The 14,968-nt window shown below is 41.6% G+C and overlaps 1 protein-coding gene across 4 annotated transcripts in view; it reads right to left on the bottom strand.

Moving 5' to 3' along the window:
- USP54 (ubiquitin specific peptidase 54) overlaps positions 1-12,707 on the bottom strand; it is a 151,433-nt gene extending 138,726 nt beyond the window's left edge. For 3 of the 4 annotated variants that reach the window (XM_067025381.1, XM_067025382.1, XM_067025387.1), the window contains exon 1: positions 12,312-12,399. The gene's annotated coding sequence lies outside the window, so the exon portion shown is untranslated. Of the gene's footprint in view, positions 1-12,311; positions 12,400-12,622 lie in introns of those variants that run through there. The other variant, XM_059054182.2, reaches the window with a different exon arrangement.
- Between the last annotated feature and the right edge of the window lie 2,261 nt (positions 12,708-14,968).

The following is a 14,968-nucleotide window of genomic DNA, read 5'->3' as shown; positions in this document are numbered from 1 at the left end:
AAGCCCGTGCACCATAACTACTGAGCCTGCACTCTAGAGCCTGCAAGCCACATCTACTGAGCCCGCATGCCACTACTATTGAAGCTCATGCACCTAGAGCCCGTGCTCCACAACAAGAGAAGCCACCACAATGAGAAACCCGCATGCCGCAATGAAGAGTAGCCCCGGCTCGCCGCAGCTAGAGAAAGCCTGCACGCAGCAATGAAGACCCAACGCAGCCAAAAATAAAATTAATTATTTAATTAATTTTTTTAAAAAAATTCACTTTAAACATAAAAAAAAGCAGATGCTTAGTAACTATCTATTGAAATAAGGCATAAAAAGGATGAAAGTGATTGTGAAATAAGAACAAGTTGAATTTTAAAGGGAGTTGTATCTTTTCATGAATTTTTAGAGGAGACATAGGAAAAGACACCTCTAAATCAGACTTCTATACTTTGCCCAATTAAAATCATTACCAGAGCTTGGTTCATACAGATTTCCTACCCAAAATAACTTGCTATGTGGCAATTTGTGATTTAAACATTGGTGTTGACTGATAAAGCATGAATAATTTAAACGTGTATTCTCAATATCAATAAATACTCTAACTCTGAGGTGTCTAAAACCTACCTTTGTAATTACAAAATTTCTTATTTCAATTCTGTTAAATAACTAGAAGTTTCCTTAGACCTGGTGGGCCCGAAGAAGGGGAAAAACGCAAGATTAAAATGATATTGCCTCTCTCTGGTGTTCCCCAACACTGTAGGAGTTGCATCCCCATGATGCAATTCTCAATTGTTCACAAACATATTTCTGGTCTTCAAAGACCACAAGTAAAGATAAATAAGAGGATGAAATAGCAAAAAAGGATCAAGGAACTTGTTTTCTTTCGGCACCATACAGCTTTGACTGGGGTCAACACCCAGGACAGAATGCACCACCAAAGGAAGTGCATCTGCACAGGGAAACAAGAGCTGAGCCCAGGTCAGAAATGAGACAATGACATACAAAGAGAAAGCTCTGTTTCTATAGTAAGTGAATTTTTCTACAAACCTACTATGAAACTAATGTATTAACTGAAAAGTATTTATCCAAATTTTCTTCTCAGGAGAAAATGAACATTTTTTTCTTCTGGGAAGTCACTGACTTCCCACCAGCTTTATATTAAAAGCCTACTTTTCATGTCCTAGGAAAAAATGAATCTATACACAGGTCAGAATAAGACCGACAAAAATATATTTTGCAAGAGTCCAATATAGTCTTATCCTCAGCTTCCGTTTTCATTTAAAAATTCAAATGTTGGGCTTCCCTGGTGGCGCAGTGGTTGAGAGTCCGCCTGCCAATGCAGGGGACACGGGTTCGTGCCCCGATCCGGGAGGATCCCGCGTGCCGCGGAGCGGCTGGGCCCGTGAGCCATGGCCACTGGGCCTGTGCGTCCGGAGCCTGCGCTCCACAATGGGAGAGGCCACAGCAGTGAGAGGCCCGCGTACCACAAAAAAAAAAAAAAAAAAAAAAATTCAAATGTTATTTGAGGGAATTCCCTGGCAGTTCAGTGGTAAGGACTCAGTGCTTTCACTGACAGGGCCTGGGTTCAATCCCTGGTAGGGGAAGTAAGATCCCGCAAGCCTTGCAGCGCAGCCAAAAAAATAAAGAAATGTTATTTGAAAAATGTGCTTTTGGGAACATGTTTCTTGCTTTCAATGTAGTACAGGAAGGTACCGTTAACAGAAAGTGCTAAAATACTGAAATGTCAATTTCAGAAACTTCATTAGTTGCATACCAACAATGAAAGGGCTATATTTTCTATTTGCAAAAAACAAATGTAATAGGTTTTTCTTAAAAGCCACTGGTCTGGACTTCCCTGGTGGTCCAGTGGTTAAGATTCCATGCTTTCACTGCAAGGGGTGCAGGTTTGATCCCTGCTCGGGAAGTTCCTCATGCTGCATGATATGGCCAAAGCCATTTGCCTACATAGCCAAACTGAAATAAGGAAAACTCTGAAAGAGTAACAGAAAATTTAAAACATTTTTATACATACAACATCCTACAAATATTCATGTATCTGTCTGATATAAACCATCAATAAAAAAAGAGAAATACAGTAATTCACAAATTTACTATATGGCACTGTTCCCAAAACAAAAATAAATAGAATCTGGATAGCCTTTTCTATAGATGTATCCTCTAGGGGGAAAGACTGAAGAGTGAACCTCAAAACAAAAATAAATAGAATTTGGATAGCCTTTTCTATAGATGTAGTCTCTGGGGGGAAAGACTGAAAAGTGAGCCTCAAACTGAATTCTACTTTCCCACTAATTCTCATTAAACATAAAAAAAAAATGTTCATATTTTTAACATTGACAGACCAACTTAAAAACTTTAGTGAATGGGCTTCCCTGGTGGCGCAGTGGTTGAGAGTCCGCCTGCCAATGCAGGGGACACGGGTTCGTGCCCCGGTTCGGGAAGATCCCACATGCCGCGGGAGCTGCTAGGCCCGTGAGCCATGGCTGCTGAGCCTGCGCATCCGGAGCCTGTGCTCTGCAACGGGAAAGGCCCACGTACCGCAAAAAAAAAAAAAACTTTAGTGAAGATGTGATCAAGTTGGTGACTGGTTCGGCATTAACGTGGACATTAGAATTTATTTTCAGTATTATTTCTTCTGGGAGCAATGGTGTTTTACTAGCAGCTAAATTCTCTCTTTTAGTACTTCAGATGATTGTCCTAACTCCATACCCAGCCATTCCTACTCTTCCCAATGTTCAGCAATTTCTCCAGAACATTTTCCTTGTCAGCTTCTGCCCTCTCTTACCTTTTAGTTGATGCTTTCACTTGTAGGCACACCCAGACTTTAACAGGACAGGGAATTTATCAGCAGCTATCAGCAATGGAAAGGTTCTGGAACAGGATGGGGAGTTATGTGTGTGACCAGCAATTCATGGATTTTTCTCTGCCTTCTATACTTGGCCTTTTTACACAGCCTTTAAGGCAAATACCCACCCTACCTTGGTAGCTCTGCCTATTCCTCTCAAGTGCTGTCCAACAGAACTTTCTGCATTAATGGAAATGTTCAACATCTGCACTGTGCTGTTCAATGTAGTAGACACATGTGACTACTGTGTACTTGGAATGTGGCTGGCATGACTAAGGAACTGAATTTTTATTTAATTTTAATAGCCACATATGGCTAGTGGCTTCCATATTGAACAGCACAGCTAGCCTAGATTCCTGCAGAGACTAAAGCTATTGCTCTAATGCCAAACACCCTGGCTAGTGACCAGACACCCAACCAGGATCATGCTAGCCCTGTCTCCTAGAAGATGTTCCTTGTATCCCCCCGCTTGGTGAGAGGGTCCTACAGTGAATAAATGAATCATCTGGAACCACAGAGTGACTACCTGCCTAATTTTCTATAGCTCCTACCATCTCAACCCCTACGGCTTTGAGTTGGAGTTACCACCTTCCTTTAGATACTGCACATTAGATCACTGCTTCTCAGACTTTAAGGTGTATATGAATCACCTGAGGATCTTGTTAAAATGCAGATTCTAATTCTGCATTTCTAACATGTTTCTAGGTGCTTGGTACCTAACCTATGTGGTATTAACCCTAGGTTCTTGGTTCTCCTAACCCCTAATCTGACTGGTGTTACTGATGGTTCAGCAGCAAACATAATTTCAGACCTCCTAAGTAACAGTATGATTTTCAGTGATCAAATATTTGCACCATGTAATGAAGCTGCACAACAGTATCAATTTTGAACAGTAGATGATGTTATTTGATGTGATATACCATTTTTTAAGCATACTATTTTACAGAGAAGGCTATGACAATGAGCTAAAGATCACAATTCTAATAAGTGAACAACTGGAACGGGAACCAAGGTTTGTTTGGTTCCAAAGCCCACATTCTTTCTGCTATGTCAACCACCCACTCAATGCTAAACTCAGGAATGTCCACATGTCAGGATTTCCCTTCACAAGTGAGCTGTGAAGGAACATTGCTCCTAAAGAGTTATCTTTTTTCCCCAGGTATAACAGTAATCAGAAAAACCAGCTTCTTCCATATGTATGATTAAATATCAGACATGATTATTATTTATTCTATTGTGTATTTTCAACCTGATCAATTTTATTCAGCTGTTGTCTCCCCAAATTTAAATTCAACTCCTTTAACTCAGATGAAACATCACTATAAACAAGATTAAAAGAGTTTCTGAATTTTCTACTCAAATCTCATTTGAACCCAGAAGTGAGCTTTTTTCCTCTATTTTTTTTTATTAATTTATTTTATTTTTGGCTGTGTTGGGTCTTCGTTGCTGCACACAGGCTTTCTCTAGTTGCGGCGAGCGGGGGCTACTCTTCGCTGCGGTGCACGGGCTTCTCATCGTGGTGGCTTCTCTTGTTGGGAGCGCGGACCCTAGGGAACACGGGCCCTAGGTGCACGGGCTTCAGTAGGTGTGGCACATGGGCTCAGTAGTTGTGGCACATGGGCTTAGTTGCTCCGCTTCCTGGACCAGGGCTCGAACACGTGTCCCCTGCATTGGCAGCAGGATTCTTTTTTGGGGGGAGGGGGTACGCGGGCCCCTCACTGCCATGTCCTCTCCCGCTGCGGAGCACAGGCTCCAGACGCGCAGGCTCAGCGGCCATCGCCCACGGGCCCAGCTGCTCCGCGGCACCTGGGATCTTCCTGGACCGGGGCACAAACCCGCGTCCCCTGCATCAGCAGGCGGACTCCCAACCACTGCGCCACCAGGGAAGCCCGGCAGGCAGATTCTTAACGACTGCGCCACCAGGGAAGCCCCTTTTCCTCTATTTTTAATTCATAGTTTTATTCACCAGACTTGGTTTGAATAATTCTAATAACCCTCTTAGAATTTTCCTATTGTCAAGAATAACTTCGAAGCATTGCAGTAGCCCATTCTAGTGTTTTACCCACTGATGATCAAAAGTTTTCCCATAAAAACAAAGAACAAACTAAAAAACATTGTAAACTATATAATAAATCATTAATATTTTTATCATAAAGAGGTATAAAACATGTCAAAATAAGAAAAAAATTACATACACCAAAATGAAAATTGGCAAAGACATGAAGAGCTGAAAAAGATAACTATCTTGAAAATCCAAAAGAATCAAATGAAAAACCATTTAAATCATTTTTTAAAAAGATTTACTATGTTATCCAATTCAAGATCAACACAAAAGTATCAACAGCTTTCCTATATGCCAGCAATAACCAATTTTTCATGTCATGAGTAGAAGATCCCAATTGCCATATCAACTTTAAATAACCATAAAATAACTAGAAAAGTAGACATGTGCAAGACCACTATCAAGAGAACTATAAACTTTTCTAAAGGATTTTTTTAACCTAAATAAAGAGAATACACTGTTTCTAAATGGAAAGTCTCAACATTGTAAATTCATGGGTGTACAAATTCACCCATAATTTATTTGTTGCAATCAATCCCAATTACATTCCCAACAGAATCTTTGTAACAAAACCTGAAAGACTGTTTCTGAAAGAAAAAAAAAAAATCTGTCCATATATATTCTAAGACTGAGGGGGACCTGACCTTCAGCAATAATTAAAACTGAGTGGTACTGGGAATCCCCTGGTTAGGACACTACACTCTCACTGCCAGGGCCCAGGTTCGATCCCTGGGAAATTAGATCCTGCTAGCCTCTTGGTGCGGCCAGAAGAAACAAAACAAAACCAAAAACCCTGGGTGGGGCTTTCCTGCTGGCACAGTGGTTAAGAATCTGCCTGCCAATGCAAGGGACACGCATTCGAGCCCTGGTCCAGGAAGATCCTACATGCTGCGGAGCAACTAGGCCCATGTGCCACAATTGCTGAGCCTGCACTCTAGAGCCCGCGAGCTACAGCTACTGAGCCCGCGTGCCACAACTACTGAAGCCCGTGTACCTAGAGCCCGTGCTCTGCAACAAGAGAAGCCACCGCAATGAGAAGCCCGCGCACCGCAACGAAGAGTAGCCCCTGCTCGTCGCAACTAGAGAAAGCCTGAGCACAGCAACAAAGACCCAACACAGCCAAAAATAAATAAATAAATTTTAAGAAAAAAGAAAACAACCCAGTTTAAAAATATGCAAAGAACAGAATAAGAAAATTCACAGAAAGAAATGTAAACAGCCAATAAAGAAACAAAAAGATGCACAAACTCACAAGTAATCTGGAAACTATAAATTAAAATTTTTAAATTTACCCATTATATTAGTAAAAATGTACAAGATTGATATCAAGTATCAGAGGCAATAAACTGCTGACGGAATAAAGAATGGTACATAGACTGTAGGGCAAATTGGCTGTATCTTTCAAAATTAGAAACATGTATATCTTTTAAACAACAATTCTAGGCACCTACTCTAGAGTTATTCTAGGACATTTGCACAAGAGACAAGAATAAAGGATGTTCATTTCAGTGTTGCTGATAACTGCAAAACTCTGAGAAAAGTTAAATGTCCATAGATAAAGAAATAATTAAATAAATTACAGACATTCAAACTGAAATACAATCGACTGTTAAAAAGTGTGTATTGACACGATGAGATCTCAAAAGCATATTGCTAAGTTAAAAAAAAAAAAAAAGAAAAAAAAAAAACTGGGCTTCCCTGGTGGCGCGGTGGTTGAGAGTCCGCCTGCCGATGCAGGGGACACAGGTTCATTCCCCGGTCCGGGAAGATCGCACATGCCGCGGAGCGGCTAGGCCCCGTGGGCCGTGGCCGCTGAGCCTGCGCGTCTGGAGCCTGTGCTCCGCAACGGGAGAGGCCACAACAGTGAGAGGCCCGCATACCGCAAAAAAAAAAAAAAAAAAAAAAAAACTACAGGAAAAAATATTATCAATCCACGGACTTTAAAAAGATATAAATAGATATAGAAATTGCATATATTGCAGGAAAAAGAACTGGAAGAAAATTCACCAAACAGGATAGTTCTAGAAGAGGAAACTTTGCTTCTTAGCCTCTACATAAAGAATTATTTTTTTAAAGAATGTATTCTCTTCTTTCTTCAAATTAAGTATACAATTTAAACATCTGTAAGATTTTTTAATGTTTTCAAAGACAGAGGCTTCCCTGGTGGCACAGTAGTTAAGAATCCGCCTGCCAATGCAGGCAACACGGGTTCGACCCCTGGCCCAGGAAGATCCCACATGCCACGTAGCAATGAAGTCTGTGCGCCACAACTACTGAGCCCTCGTGCCACAACTACTGAAGCCCGCATGCCTAGAGCCCGTGGTCTACAACAAGAGAAGCCATGACAATGAGAAGGCTGTACACTGCAATGAAGAGTAGCCCCTGCTCGCCACAACTAGAGAAAGCCCACGTGCAGCAATGAAGACCCAACGCAGCCAAAAATAAAAACAATTTAATTAATTAATTTAAAAAATTTTAAAAAATTTAAATAATAAAAAAGAGAAGTCAACAAAAAATATTGTTTTAATTTGCAGTTTTCAGATTGAGTTTGAGCATCTTTTTCTTTCTTTCTTTTTTTAATTGAAGTAGCTATTTTACAACGTTGTGCTAGTTTCAGATATAGAGCAAAGTGATTCAGAGATAGATAGGCAGAGATAGATAGATAGAACAAATTGTTTTTCAGATTCTTTTCCACTATAGGTTATTCCAAGATATTGAATATAGTTTCCTGTGCTATACAGTAGGTCCTTGTTGGTTATATATTTTATGTATGGGGACTTCCCTGGTGGTGCACTGGTTGATTGTCTGCCTGCCAATGTAGAGGACACGGGTTCAAGCCCTGGCCCAGGAAGATCACACATGCTGTGGAGCGACTAAGACCGTGTGCCACAACTTCTGAGCCTGCGCTCTGGAGCCTGTGAGCCACAACTACTGAAGCCTGCATGCCTGGAGCCCATGCTCTGCAACAAGAGAGGCCCCTGCAAGGAGAGGCCCACACACCACAACGAGGAGTGGCCCCCGCTCACTGCAACTAGAGAAAGCCCGTGCGCAACAACAAAGACCCAACGCAGACAAAAATAAATTAATTAAATAAATTTTTTTTAAAAGTATAAAGAAAAAAAAAAGAATCCGCCTGGCAATACAGGTGACACAGGTTTGATCCCTGGTCCGGGAAGATCCCACATGCCAAGGAACAACTAAGCCCGTGCGCCACAACTACTGAGCCTGCGCTCTAGAGCCCATAAGCCACAACTACTGAGCCCACATGCCACAACTACTGAAGCCTGCGCTCCTAGAGCCTGTGCTCCACAACAAGAGAAGCCACCGCAATGAGAAGCCTGCACACTGCAACAAAGAGTAGCCCCTGCTCACCGCAACTAGAGAAAGCCCGCACACAGCAATGAAGACCCAACGCAGCCAAAATAATAATAATAATAATAATATTTTATATATAGTACTGTGTATCTGTTAAGTCCAAACTTCCCCTCCATCCCCTTTTGGTAACCATAAGTTTGTTTTATATGCCTGTCAGTCTGTTTTCTATTTCTTTATTGGCTGTTTATATTTCTGTGAAACTGCTTATTCTATTCTTTGCCTAATAAAAATAATAAATACGGGAAAATGTTCAACTTCACAGGTAATCAAAGAGACGGAAATCTAAAATGAGATATCACTTTTCGGCTACCATGTAAATTGTTTTTGGTTAGTTCAATGTCTATGTACTATTGCTAATATAAATACTAAGAAAGTAATACTTTCTCCCAGTGGATGGAATCTTTCCAGAGGCTGTGTGTATCAAAATAGAAGAAAAGGTCTCCAGGCTCTCCTGTGGTGGGTGGAGTTATAGAAAGCTTTTAGACCATTATTCTCTTTACACATCATCAACTGCTTTCAGTTTTCAACCCTTCTGGAGAAGTTCCGGTTCTCACCACTGAAGGCTCTTCCTATCATCTCACTCTCTTGCTCTAAACCTTTCTTGGAAAAATGTCTCAATGCCTCAAAAATAACTCACATTAAAACATGGGCACACAGCCCACTTAGTTAAAAGGTGTTAGAAAACACTGGAATCTCATTCACACCCCTGTGCTATTCCAGCTAAAATCTATACTGATGAGGGACTGATGCAGAAAGTCAACTCAATGAAAAAAAATCACTGACTCACCGTCAAATCTGCATGTAATTCTTAAGAATACCTGGGACATTGCATTAAATGACTTTGGGCAAGTCATTTAAAAGTTCTCAGTTTCCTCAATATAAAAGGAAGATATAAAATTTGAATTTCAACCAGAAAATCAGATTTTGGACTTTGGAATATAGAGTTTTAAAAACCTGAAAGCAAATATACAAAAAAATTAAAATAAAATAATTTTTTTAATGCAGTATATAAAAATTTTTACCTAAATCCCTTAGTCTGCTGTAATAACATTTGCCCTGTATATGAATATAGATAACCATTTCCACTGTTAAAATGATCACTTTCTGAAAGCTTACAGATGTTAACAATTGCTTATTATAATTATTTTCCCAAGCATAGCTCCCAATACAATCATATACAACATGAATATGGTAATGTACTCAATTCTCTGTACAATACAAACCTCATATTCAGCATCATGCTAATATTCAAATTAGTTCCTCATATGTAGAGTTAATATTTGAGGGAGAAAAATCTATGAATAAAGAGACACAGAGATTGAATTCTGATCTTCGGACCAATTCCATGTTCAATGACTGGCTCCCTACCCCCATTCCAAGGCCCCCTTACTGAAAAAGAAAGGAATCTTGCTTAGATTACAAGTCACATATATGTCCAACTCCAATCCCTAATCTGCCATTTACTAGCTCTATGATCTTCTGCAACTTCCTTAATTTTTTAAGCTTCAGTTTTCTTATGTTTAAAATTGAAGTATTAGTACCAGCTGACTAGCAGAGTGTTGTGAAGATAAAATGAGATAATTGGAGGTGTGGGGGGATAAATAAATAAAATGAAATAATGTGCCTAGGACATTAATAATCAATCAATGAATGTCAGCATTTATGCTTATTATTATTATTATTGACTTAAGAATGTTCAGGGGCTTCCCTGGTGGCGCAGTGGTTAAGAATCCTCCTGCCAATGCAGGGGACACGGGTTCGAGCCCTGGTCCGGGAAGATCCCATATGCCTCAGAGCAACTAATCCCATGCGCCAAAACTACTGAGCCTGAGCTCTAGATCCCGCGAGGCACAACTACTGAAGCCCATGCACCTAGAGCCGGTGCTCTGCAACAAGAGAAGCCACCACAATGAGAAGTCCGCGCACCGCAACCAAGAGTAGCCCCCGCTCACTGCAACTAGAGAAAGCCCGCGCGCAGCAACGAAGACCCAACGCAGAAAAAAATAAATAAATTTAAAAAAAAAAATGTTCAGTGATATTTAAGAGTACTTTAAAAACACTATTAAATTATGAACTGATCTGTGCATTTTCTCCTCAAGCTTCCATTCTAATAATTTTCTCTCTTCTGAGAAACGTAATGTGTTTTATCGATGCAGCATAGTTTAGAATTTGCTTAATATTTTGTAATTTTTAAAATAATTCCTTCCATTTTAGTCTTGTCAACTACTATGTAAACTCCTCAGGGCCAGAACCTTGTTTCATAAGCCTGTATTCACATATATATTGTGTTTACTACAATGCAATGATTTGTTACTCTTTCTCTCCCTTCCTAGGCTCTGAGCAATTCCAAGGCAAAGAGGCAAGGCTTACTTATATTTGTATCCTGGAGACTTAGTAATCAGGCACAAAATAGGTCTCAATAAACGTTTGTTAAAGGGATAAATGAATGAATTAATCTTTTTCCCCCCCTGCAATGCCTTACACAGTACTCTACACATAATAGGAATTCAGTAAAGCTCCTTAATGGATTCATGGAGAAATCTTTTGGACTCAACCACATAAAGCTTTATCTTGCCTCAGAAAAGCATTTCGACTTTAAAGCTTAGCTACTAACATTACGAATTAAAAGTTTTAGTCTAACATATATCAAATAAATAGGTTCAATGACTAACCACATCAAGGCTAGCTCTAGAAGGATTAAAATCCACTATTCTAATTAATGAATTTGTGAACCTCAACATGGAGAAAGCCAGTTACATAATCAAAAGAGAGGTTATCAAGGATCGAACCCACACCCCTTGCAATGGAAGCCTGGAGTCTTAACCACTGGACCACCAGGAAAGTCCCTGTTTTTCTTTAATTAACAATGATCTTTTGATGTTCCTACTACCTGGTTTCTTACAAAAACTCCTACATATCCTGGCTCCTCCCTTACATCTTCAGAGCAGTCCCTCAGAGTCATCTGAGAGGCTGTCTTCCAGGCTTAAGTCCTCAGCAAGTCCATCAAATAAAACGTTAATTCTCAAAAATAAATAAAAAGAGAGGTTATGCCTTTGCAAATTTATACCTACAAAAGATAGTGAGAAATAATTATCAGAAAGCTTGTATCTGTATATTGAAATGAACAAATTATTTTTTATGCCTGAATTGATGCCACTGTTTTCACTAGAAATAAGAGTTAACAGCAAAGTGATCCAAACTTGTCTCTAGAATGCAGTCCTTGAGACTCAGAGAGTAAATGTTTTGCCTCTCAGTGATTTTTAACTCCCGGAAGACTCCTTTTATTTCCAAATTGACGGATATTCAAAACTCTTTCTGTCTCCTAAAAATAAAACTTCATCCATTCCTTAAAAGGCAAACAACCTGAATAGACACACTTTCAGAACACTAGGTTTTATATTCAAGTAACTAAAACTATCCCTAGTGTTCAGCCTTGTGCTGCTGCAGTAGAAACACTTTTCTTAGTTTTTAAATTACATTCGTGGAAGGTTTAAATGTCATACTGTACATTCTTTCACTGTATGATCTAAACTGATTTTACACCGCATATATAATTTCATAAGTACACCGTAAAGGAATTCTACACTTGAATGAAACGTGAACTTAGCACACACCCCCTTCTTCCAACACGATACGCACATCTTAGTTTATTTTTCTCAAGAATTTCTCTCTCCCGCCCCCACCCCAGAACAGCATCATTCATTATCCCACTCACCACTACCGAAAGAACCTTTCCAACTAATACTATTTCACCAGGACCCTCCTTTCACATCTCAGAGCCCGTGGGGGATTTCTTTCGAGGGGGGGGGCGGTGAAGTTCCGGGACGCCACCATTCCCGCCATGTCCTATAGGACCCAGGTCCTAGCGCGCAGTCCCCGACCAGCCTCAGGCGGACCCCAGGAAACTGCGAAGGTCTGACACCGCACCCCCCATCTCCGCCAGGGCAAAGCAAACCGGGCCCAACCTCTAGGCTCCCATTCAACGCACCCTCCTCCTCGCTGTACCCATTTCTTCCCACTTACTTTACCCAATTCTGAGTCCCCATAACCATCTTGCTCCCAACACGAACACCCTTTTTACACTCCGGGCCCTGCCCCTTGAACCCTTCTACACCACGGTCCCTCCCCCTGGACCTCCCACCAGCTTCAACCCTCACAGCGTGCCCTAGTGCAGACACGCACTAGCTACTGGACCCCGGTCCTACCCCACACGTCACACTCGGGCCCATTTCTCCCGCGACCCGACCTTCCCCACCCCCCTCCTCAAGCGCTACCACACACACCCCCCAGCACCCTGTTACCTCCGGCCCCGCCCCCCTGAGTGTCGCACTCACCGCTTCTGCCGCCGCATCATTAACCACCGCGGCTGCTATAGCTACAGGGAGCCAAGGCAACCAGCTCTCGCGACACTTTCCTCAGCTACGGCGAGAACGGCCGGGAAGAGTCTCTCGCAAGAAAGTAAATGAGTCAGGGTCGAGACGGCTAAGTATATCTCGCGATAGTATTGTGTAAAATGGCGGCCGCAAGGCGCTTAAGGGGTGGCCTGGAAAGGTCTGGAGGTGGGCGAGGGCGGGGAAGGATATTGAACTGGCAGGAGAGTCGGAAAACTATTGTAGGCAGGACGCAGGACGGTCAGGGATGGGGGAAGTTAGTATGACGAACCCTACACTGGAATAACTTGAGGTATGGGGCTGTCTTTTCCCAGTGCCTCAAACTTAAAGCAGTGTCGCCTTGGATGAAAAGTTCAGTTTTCCTGGCATTTTCCTTATGCATGCAGATGGAGGGAGCAAGCCAGAAATTGACCTTTCCATCTCCTCCTTAACCTTCCTTCAGGAAACTTTGATTCGTTCTTCCCCTACTTTGGTTTGTGAATGGTATTTGACTTAACAGAAATATTTATGTTTATACACTGGTGCCCCTCCCCCATCAATTTGCCCAACGAAACTAGGAAATCAAAGTGTTTTGTTGTTGTTTTTAGTCAAACATTATCACAGATGTTTGGCCTTGAATGCGGAAGGGGGCCGCATTGGTTTGTGATTTGAACTTTGCAGTTGTTGCTTGCCACCCTGTGGACACATCCTTACTTGGTGACTCTCTCAACACTTAGTTGTAAGGGCTTTCTCTCTGCTCTCAGGAAGCTGTAAGTGCAGACTGACTGAGTAGGATCTGGAACAGACAACGGACATGTTAGGGGAAACACTGACTGAAGCTGCCCACCCTGGCCAGGCAAGATAGTAGCCACTTGCATGAGTTATCTTACAACAGGAGGTCCTGGTAAGGAACGAGGAACTAATAAGCTACCACCAACCGGTAGAATTTGGGAAAGGTCAAAAGGAGAGAGGAGACACCAGTCCATATGTCCTACCAACATTCCAGAATCCTCACTGGAATCTATTTTGTCTAAGCAGTGCGTGCACCACCAGAAAGCACCCTGAGTCAGAATGATTGGCCAGAGACAACCCGGAAAGTAACCCCATTCCCCATGAGACTGTGGGCCACGTGGCAGAGCAGTTCTCCTGGGTTCCCTTACCCTGCAGCTTTCTGCCCGGGCACCTCTTCCCAATAGTCTCTTGCTTTGTCAGCACGTGTGTCTCCTGGGACAATTCATTTCTGAGTGTTAGACAGCAGCCCACCCTCAGGCCGTGGAAGGGGTCCCCCTTACTGCAACAGCTATATAAGGAACATTGTTCAGTGAGAGTAAAACGGGGGAACAAATAAGGGAATAAAAATAATAAATGGAGAATTCAGTTTCTTCTCTCCAACCCCCTGAATACCTCTCATAGTCTAGACCAGTGCTGTCCGGTAGAAACATACTATGAGCCACATCATGCAATTTAAAATTTGTAGTAGCCACATTTTTTTAAAAAGTAAGAAAAATGAAATTTAGTTATTCACTTAACCCAACATATTCAAAATATTTCAACATGTAATCAATATTTTGAAATTTTAAAAAATTTTTATTGGGGGTATAGTTGATTTACAATGTGTTAGTTTCTGGTGTACAGCAATTTTTAAAATATTTTGAAATTATTAATGAGATCTTTTTTTCATACTGAGTCTTCAAAATCCATTGTTTATATTTACAGAGCATCTTAATTTAGCCTAGGCAATTTTTAAGAGCTTAATAGCCACATGTGGTTGGTGACTGCAGCATTAGACAGCAAAGCTCTAGACCCTATACCAGGGAATGCATTATCTGGGTGACTTTAGGAGCATAGTATTATGGGCATGTGGTTTATGTAAAAGAAACCCTTGAAGTTGCTAACTCAAAGGGCTGCAGAGTCTAGGTGGGTAACAATAAAAGAGACCTGATGTAAAACAATAGGTGGTAGTGGGGACTTGTGCCCACTGAAGAGTGCAAGTGAAACAGGAGGAAAGGGAGCAGGGCACAACCTTTGAAAGAATGACACAGCCTAAGGATGGGACATATACTGATTAGAACCAAATGGGTGCAAGATGGCGGAGAAGTCAACTTCCACTAGACCTTGAGGCTCAGTATATGCTCACTGTAACACATCAGCAAGCAAAATGACACACCCAAAGGCACCATGACGGTGGTGGTGCCCACTGTCAAAAAGTGGGTGGTGGCCCAATTCCTGGAAATCCCCACCTCTTCCCAAAATAGCTGGAATACTCCTCCCACTCATTAGCCTATGAAATTACCCACCCCTATAAAAACT

The sequence above is a fragment of the Kogia breviceps genome, chromosome 2, assembly GCF_026419965.1.
Source record: "Kogia breviceps isolate mKogBre1 chromosome 2, mKogBre1 haplotype 1, whole genome shotgun sequence".
Lineage (NCBI taxonomy): Eukaryota > Metazoa > Chordata > Mammalia > Artiodactyla > Physeteridae > Kogia > Kogia breviceps.
The sequence above is the reverse complement of the archived record's forward strand: the minus strand, read 5'-3'. Positions and strand labels throughout refer to the sequence as shown.